We start from the raw sequence: 7,210 nt of genomic DNA, 5'->3' as shown, positions 1-7,210 counted from the left end.
CTGGCGGGAAATCATATTACTGACGAGCAACGGGATAAAGAGCAGGAAAGTCGAAGAAAAGCGAAAGAACATGAGAGAAGAGACGATGAAATTGGAGAAATTTAAGCGACGAAAATCTCGAGAGAAGCCGAGGAAGGAGAAGAAGAGAAAATTTCAATGAAGAACACTTTAAAGCGGAGAGAAATGTAGCGAGAGACAAAACACATATTTACAACGGTTAGCTTTCAGGTAATGTTTTCCTTGCCGAGCTCCCTCTGTAGCTTCACTTTCTAATTAGGAAGATTTTTGCTGTTGTTCTAAACTGAAGAGAGAGGGTGTAAAGATAATCAGTCAAACGGAAAATGTTGTGAAAGAGATTGCTAAGCATGTAATTTCAGTTTTAGTTGTTGATTAAAGTTGTTGGTTATTGTTTGCAAGGCTGGTTTGTTTACTGCTATCAGCTCAGAGGTGTTTGATCACTGTAAACTGTATACACTAGAGTGGTTTTCAATTGAGTGTCGAAAGTAAGTAGCAAATTGTTTTGGTTTATGATTACTTCACTCAGTGATGGGTTCAAAGTTCTCGCGCCACTTTTTCAACCAATCAGAAGTGACACCAAAACCAATCGTGGCTCGCGCGTACATATTTTCCCGCGCTTTCTGTCGGCTACGTGTATTAAATTACTTCGAGTTTTGGTTGGTTTACTGGATTGTCTCCGTCCTTTTTGATTGGCCAAACTAATTACTTTGGTTTTGGTTTTACGACACTCAATTGAATCTCGCTCTAATGACGATTAATTTTGTACTTTATGCAGAAGCATAATTATTTCCACATACACTATATTGCTTTCTGGGGTTAGAAACGGGAGCTCCGCTTTTAGGCTTGGCTAAATCTATATATTATTGTAACAGTACAAATAATGCCATTGTTACGTTTAATGGTAATGTAGTTACTTTCCAGTTGTATACTGCTCTATTTAATTGAAAATCTGAGAGACATATTTTACCCCTCACGCAATGAATGCGATACGTCAAAACACAAATATTATAGACATGCGCAGTATGAATACGACTGATAAGGTCGGCTCAACGAGAATGCTATGGGGACTATGTTGTTTAATATCTATTTAAAACGCGAAGTTTCAGCCACCGTTAAAGGCAAGGTTAAAGAATGGTACATGATCGAAATATCTACCGTTTTCAATTTCCATTCTTTCCCCTAAGTTTATACTGTACCTATTTTATTTACTTGAATGCGCACTGTTCGGTGCGTTGCTGCTTGAAGAAAAATTTCGCGACGGTGATGTTTAAGACCAGTCATTCAGTTTGTCAATGGGTCAACATTAGGAGTTCTGCGTTGTGTTCCTGTAAAGTTATTTCATTTTTCTTCACGCGCGCTCGAGGTAGCCAAACTGAGTTGTCAAGAATCGTGTCGTGCTGGAGAGCTGTTCGATCGAATTGAGGGAAGGCAACAGAAGATTGCAGGCAAGGTACGCAATGAGTTTTTCTAATTTTCAAACCTTGGCGACATACATAACACTAATAATACAATACAAGATACTAAACACTTAACTTATAAAAATGTTGTAAGGGTAAACACAATGAAAATCGGAAACCAGTGAACCTTGAGCACACAGTACACAGAATTTAGTAGTTTTATGCACCAAATCGCTCACTTAATTAGCTACATTTTGTACTTTGGCAAAACAATGTGGCAATTTCGATTCATCAACTACTAATGGGAACCTGTACTTCATAGCTTGTCAGGGTATATCATTACTGTTATTGTCACGCTCTTAGACAATTAAACTCAAAGAATGAAAAGGTTAAGGCAATGTAATTTCTCTATCTTTATTTGTTTGAAGTTTTTTTGGAATGTCAGGTCAATCAGCAAGGGCATGTCTGAAACCTCGTTCGTCTCACCTAACTTATATTGTGTATTTTTAAACACAATATTATTGCTGTCTTTTTTTAGGACAGTCAAATTATACAGGAATAAAATGGATCTGATCCATTAACAGATAATAAATCTACCATCCTGCACCTCATCTTAATAAAAAAATTCGTAACATCAAATAAAATATTGTTCACGGTTTTTGGTACCTACTAATATTTACAACTGACATCAACTTCATAATTAAACCCTGGGTAGTTGAAAGCTGTGTCCATTTTTTTGGTTAATATCACTTGAAATAAATGAAAACTCTTGAAAACTCTTTTTGCCTTTACTTTACATGCATTCGGGTAAAAAATATTCCTGTCACTAAAGTTATTCTTTTGGCTTTTACAGTCAAAAGTGATCTATACCAAACTTTTGTTAGGTGCAATTCATTTATCTTACACCAAACATTCTTGGAAAACAGCACCTAACGACAATATCCGTGGTTTCTTTAGGGTAATTTATCCTAAAATGTTCACTAACCAATCAAGGGCTCATGCTACCAAGAGCAAACACAGGCTGTGTGTGATTTGCTGTATTTCAAAGAAAAGTGACTTCATTTTAAGCTTTAACACTTAAACTCAAAAAAAAAATTTAAAGTCATTCTTTCAATGACATAACATTTTCTGGGTTTTGCTAAAAGCAGGCCCGCGGCCCACTGCCCGCCATGGCCCAGCGGCCTGCGGCCCATGGCCTGCGAAGGCCCGGCGGCCCGGAAGTCCGGTAGCCCAGTCCTGATTTTCCACAGTTTTTTTGTCCAGCGGTAAATCCACGCGCATGCACAGGTCTGCATCGGGTTTGGGCGTGCAAAATGGACGACGGTGAGTTTGAATTCGTTTACCATTTTAATCATTTGAATTCATTGTTTCTGTTTGCTGTTGTAAACAGACGAAAACAACAGAGAATGACAACGTTTTTCACTTAGCAACATGCAACGAAAGAAAGGATCGAAAAGGATTGAAACGATTATTAAACTGGTAAACGAATTCAAACTCACCGTCTTTCATTTGCGCGCCCATACCCGATCCAAATCTGTGCATGCGCTTGGATCTACCGATGGACAACAAAACTGTGTAGGCCTCCGGGCCGCCGGGCCGTGGCGGGCCGTGGACTGCAGGCCGCTGGGCCGCGGGCCTGCTTTTAGCAAAACCCAACATTTTCTTACACATCTTTATATTCAGTTAAGGTTTCTTGTTGTAGCATGAGTCATGACTGTGATTTCTGCCTACTGAAACTGGGACCATGGATTCATTCGTTACAATTACAGAAAATCTATGTCACCTATGACCAATATTTCTGAGACTGAAATGATCATTCAAAGTCCTATTTGTAACTTCTGGCATTTGAATGGTCTGAGTCTTTAAGATTTCTGGAAATCTTTCCAAAAAAAAGTATCAGCTGAAAAAAAAAAAAGCAAAGCACATACATGTAGGAAACAACTGATTGTTTTCAAATACTGTATGCTGTGATGTAATGTAAAAAAATTCATAGCTTTATTTCAGCAATAAACTAGGGAAGTTTCAATGAAAATTCTTAAACCTCACTGGCGATGATCACAACTGACATGTAATTTTTAAAACCCTGTTAAAAGTTAAAAAATACTGGTCACATGTGAGGAAGATTGACTATAAATTGACTTTAACCTTTCCAAATGTAAGTTACTTCCCCCTTTTTGATGAGCCACCCCTCAGTCAGGTCTTATTCTTCATGAACAGAGACAGATGTTATGGACATATCCATGGGGACATCCAAAGTGGACACAGAATTAACTGATGAGGTTGGGAAGATACGCGGAAGATTTTTGATGCACTTCTGGAATTCCTCTGGTAAGTCATGTGTTGAAAGCTCCTCACCATAATCCCACACCGTAAGTGCTGCAAGGTGCATTAGAGGTGGCACCTGTCCAGTGTCTCTATGCCATCCAATTGTTGTAGGCCTGAATGACCTCTGTTCTTCCAGATTTACAGTTCCTTTTGTTGAAGCTTTCCACTGAAGTTCAAGCTTACGACCCTCAGCTTTAAGAGACTGGATTGTCAGTGATGTGTCTTTGTTCAGTTTCTTTTCCTCCCAAGCTTTAGGATAGACATCCTTTCCTCTAAGTGGGGCACTGACTGCACTACCTTTTCTGATGTTGTTGATCTTTTTTCTTGCCTCTTGGAGAAGCTCTGTGGTCAGTAGTTGCCCATAGTCATTCATTCTCTGTTCATGTGTCTGCCTTGCTGTCTCAGTGGTCCTACCATTAGTTTTACCACTGTGAATAGTGTTCTCGACAAATGTTACAGAGGTCTTTTTTGATAGTTCTGACAGGTTGTCATGAAGATAAAGTTGGGATAGATTAAACTGTCTTTCAGCAATGACATTGTTCACAGGGATGCTAAAAATGTGCTTGGCATAAAATTCAAAAAGGTGTGGTGTGGTGTCTTTGTTAATAAGACAGCTTTCAGGTGATGTTGCCATTGCTTTAATCTCAGTTAGAAGTTTAGGTTTCTGCAGCTCCCAAATATTGGCCCATTTAACCAGCCCATTTCTGTCCTTTGACATCAATCTCTGAAGATCCTGTCCATAAACTTTTACATTGTTTTCAGATGCGTTTCCTTGATTGCTTTCAGTGGATACAAATTGTATGTCAAGGACCTTCAAAACAGATGACCAGAATGGACTTTGGAATCTTTGATCAGCTCCCATTCCAAACAGCTTGGGAAAGGATAACCACTCAGCACCATGTTCTTTAATTACTTTCAGGGCTTCTTGCAACATGGGCCTCTGCACTTCCTGGTAAAAGTGTTTAATAGCGGCTGGATCTTTCAAAGATAATTGCACTTGCTCTTCTGTTAAAGGAAAATACAGTGATGGACACAGTAACATTTGACTGAGTGTTTCATTGTCCTTGAGAACAGTTGCAGGCCATAGTCGTGCCAGATAGCCACTGGAAAAACCCAGTTCCTCGTCACTTGCTTGTGATGAATTAAGAGATGGGATAATGAACTTGTCAAGAAATTCAAATAAGAATTTAATTTGCACTTAGATCATTGGGCAGGAGCTCAGCTTGAGGACATTTTGCCAGACTGATGAGTGGTTATCTGACTTTGGCATCCTTTCTAGTATACGCTCTGCAAGCTGAAGACAGGCTTTTCCATACTTGAAATACCATTGCAGCATATCATGGTAATATGTCCACCTTGTGTCAATAAAGGACTGTGGAAGGGGTGGCTCTTTACTTAAAATTCCCAGTGAAACATACATTGCCTTGTACTAACTTGGGCGTTCATGGTGGAGCAAGGATATCTTGTATAATAATTGCAATATGTGGTTGTTGTTCATATCACCCTTTGCCCCAAACCCAGCTTGGCACATTCTTCGCAACATTATATTAAGTATGTGTGGGTAACAGCCCACAAAAAACATTTCCCTGCCAAATAGTTTGGAGTTGTTTGCAATCAATCCATTTGATTTACCCTTTTGGGTAGAGGCATTGTCCCCAACTAACCCTGAGACATTTGATATACCAAATGTGTCATGAACAATGTGGAAATCGACATCTGACTGCCTTTTATAGGCAAGGGCCACTTCCAGTCCAGGTGGAAACCACAGAAAACCTGGAAGAAAAAGGAGGAAACCAGCAAAAAATAAACACTGCTGATGATATCATGCCAAAAGTTCACATGTTACAGGTAATTCAATTTGAAGACTTTATCCCTACACTAATAGCTTACCTTGTTGCACAAACAAGTTGCTTCAAAAGCGGTAGGCTGGGAAAATTTACTAATTGTTGACAAAAAATCACCTCAGACACTGTGATTCTTCAAATGGTGTCAGGGCAATACCTTGAATCTATCACTAAGCCTTGTCAAACACACCCCCTGCAATGAAATGTTTTAGTGCTGAAGAAAATGATATCATTTCTAAAGAGGTTGCTAACCTGCTTCAGAAGGGAGTTATTGTTGAAACCAGTCAAAGAACCAGGGGAGTTTATCTCTTCTGTTTTTGTACGACCCAAAAAAGACGGATCCCACAGAATGATCCTCAATCTTAAAAACCTGAACAAGCATGTGCAATACAACCACTTTAAAATGGACACACTTCAAAGTGTAATAAGCCTCATGACTCCTAACTGCTTCATGTCCTCTGTTGACAATAAGAACGCGTATTATTACTCTGTCCCTGTTGCGGTTGCACACCAGAAGTACCTTAAGTTTGAATGGGGTGGTAAATTGTATCAGTTTACCTACTTTCCTAATGGTTTAGCTTTCTATCCAAGGACGTTTACTAAACTTATGAAGCCAGCCTATGCTGTTTTGAATAAAGGGGGTAGTTTCTACAGAAACTGTGGTGCTGCGTCGGTGGGGAAGTAGTATACAACAATTTGGTTTTATCAACGGAGTTGATAATGTAAATTGGCCACCGCACAGAGATTCTAAAAGCTGACGTTTCGAGCGTTAGCCTTTCGTCAGAGCGATTCGCTCTGACGAAGGGCTAACGCGGCAACGGTCATACGCACAATGTGATGAAGCTTCCCAAGCGAATGAGGAGATGAGCGAACAAGGAATAATCGAGCGCTCACTTAGCCCCAGGGCATTGCCGGTTGTCTTGGTAAAAAAGAAGGACGGGTCAACGAGGTTCTACGTGAACTACGGGAAATTAAATGACCTCACCAAGAAGGACTCCTACCCTCTACCAAGGATAGACAACACCCACTATGAACTTTCTGTTTCTTCCTGGATTTCAACCTTAGATATCAAAAGTTGGTACTGGCAAGTGGAAATAGCGGAGGACCATGAAAACACAGAATTCAGCACAGGGAACGGTCTTTAGCAGTTAAATGTCATGCCCTTCGGCCTTTGCAATGCCCCAGCAACCTTCGAACACTTGATGGAAAGTGCCCTTGGGGACCTTCGATCCCTGATGTACCTTGATGACATCATTGTACATGCCTCAACTTTCGATAAAGGACTGGAACGCTTAAGATTACAGTAGTATATTAGGGATGATTCGACCCCTTTTTTCCGCAAAGGGGTTTGAGGAGCATTGCTAGGGGCGTTGTTAAGGACGCGTTGAAATGGTGGCATCTGATTGGTTCGAGGTATAGGGGTAGGTAATTAGGATTATCAAAGCTCTAACACTTTGAATAATTATCCAGCTGGCTCCTGATTGGTCGAGAGAAGATTTGATTGACAGAACGTGGGAATTTTTCAGGGGCGTGGTCGTGAGCATTTCGTGCGACTCGTTTTTGTAGAGGTTTAAACGGGCGAACCCGTTTTAGGCGTTGAGGGCGTTTCTTTAGGCGTTTTCTTAG

The 7,210-nt window shown here is 40.2% G+C and overlaps 1 long non-coding RNA gene across 1 annotated transcript; it reads left to right on the top strand.

Annotated features, from left to right (window-relative positions):
• Positions 1-1,074: 1,074 nt before the first annotated feature.
• On the top strand, positions 1,075-5,682 carry LOC138021406 (uncharacterized). The gene is made up of 3 exons (XR_011126367.1): positions 1,075-1,468; positions 3,633-3,743; positions 4,503-5,682. It is a non-coding gene; the product is annotated as an uncharacterized lncRNA (long non-coding RNA).
• Positions 5,683-7,210: the final 1,528 nt, after the last annotated feature.

Source organism: Montipora capricornis, chromosome 10, assembly GCF_036669925.1.
Source record: "Montipora capricornis isolate CH-2021 chromosome 10, ASM3666992v2, whole genome shotgun sequence".
NCBI lineage: Eukaryota > Metazoa > Cnidaria > Anthozoa > Scleractinia > Acroporidae > Montipora > Montipora capricornis.
Note: the sequence above shows the minus strand (reverse complement) of the source record. Positions and strands in the feature narration are given on the sequence as shown.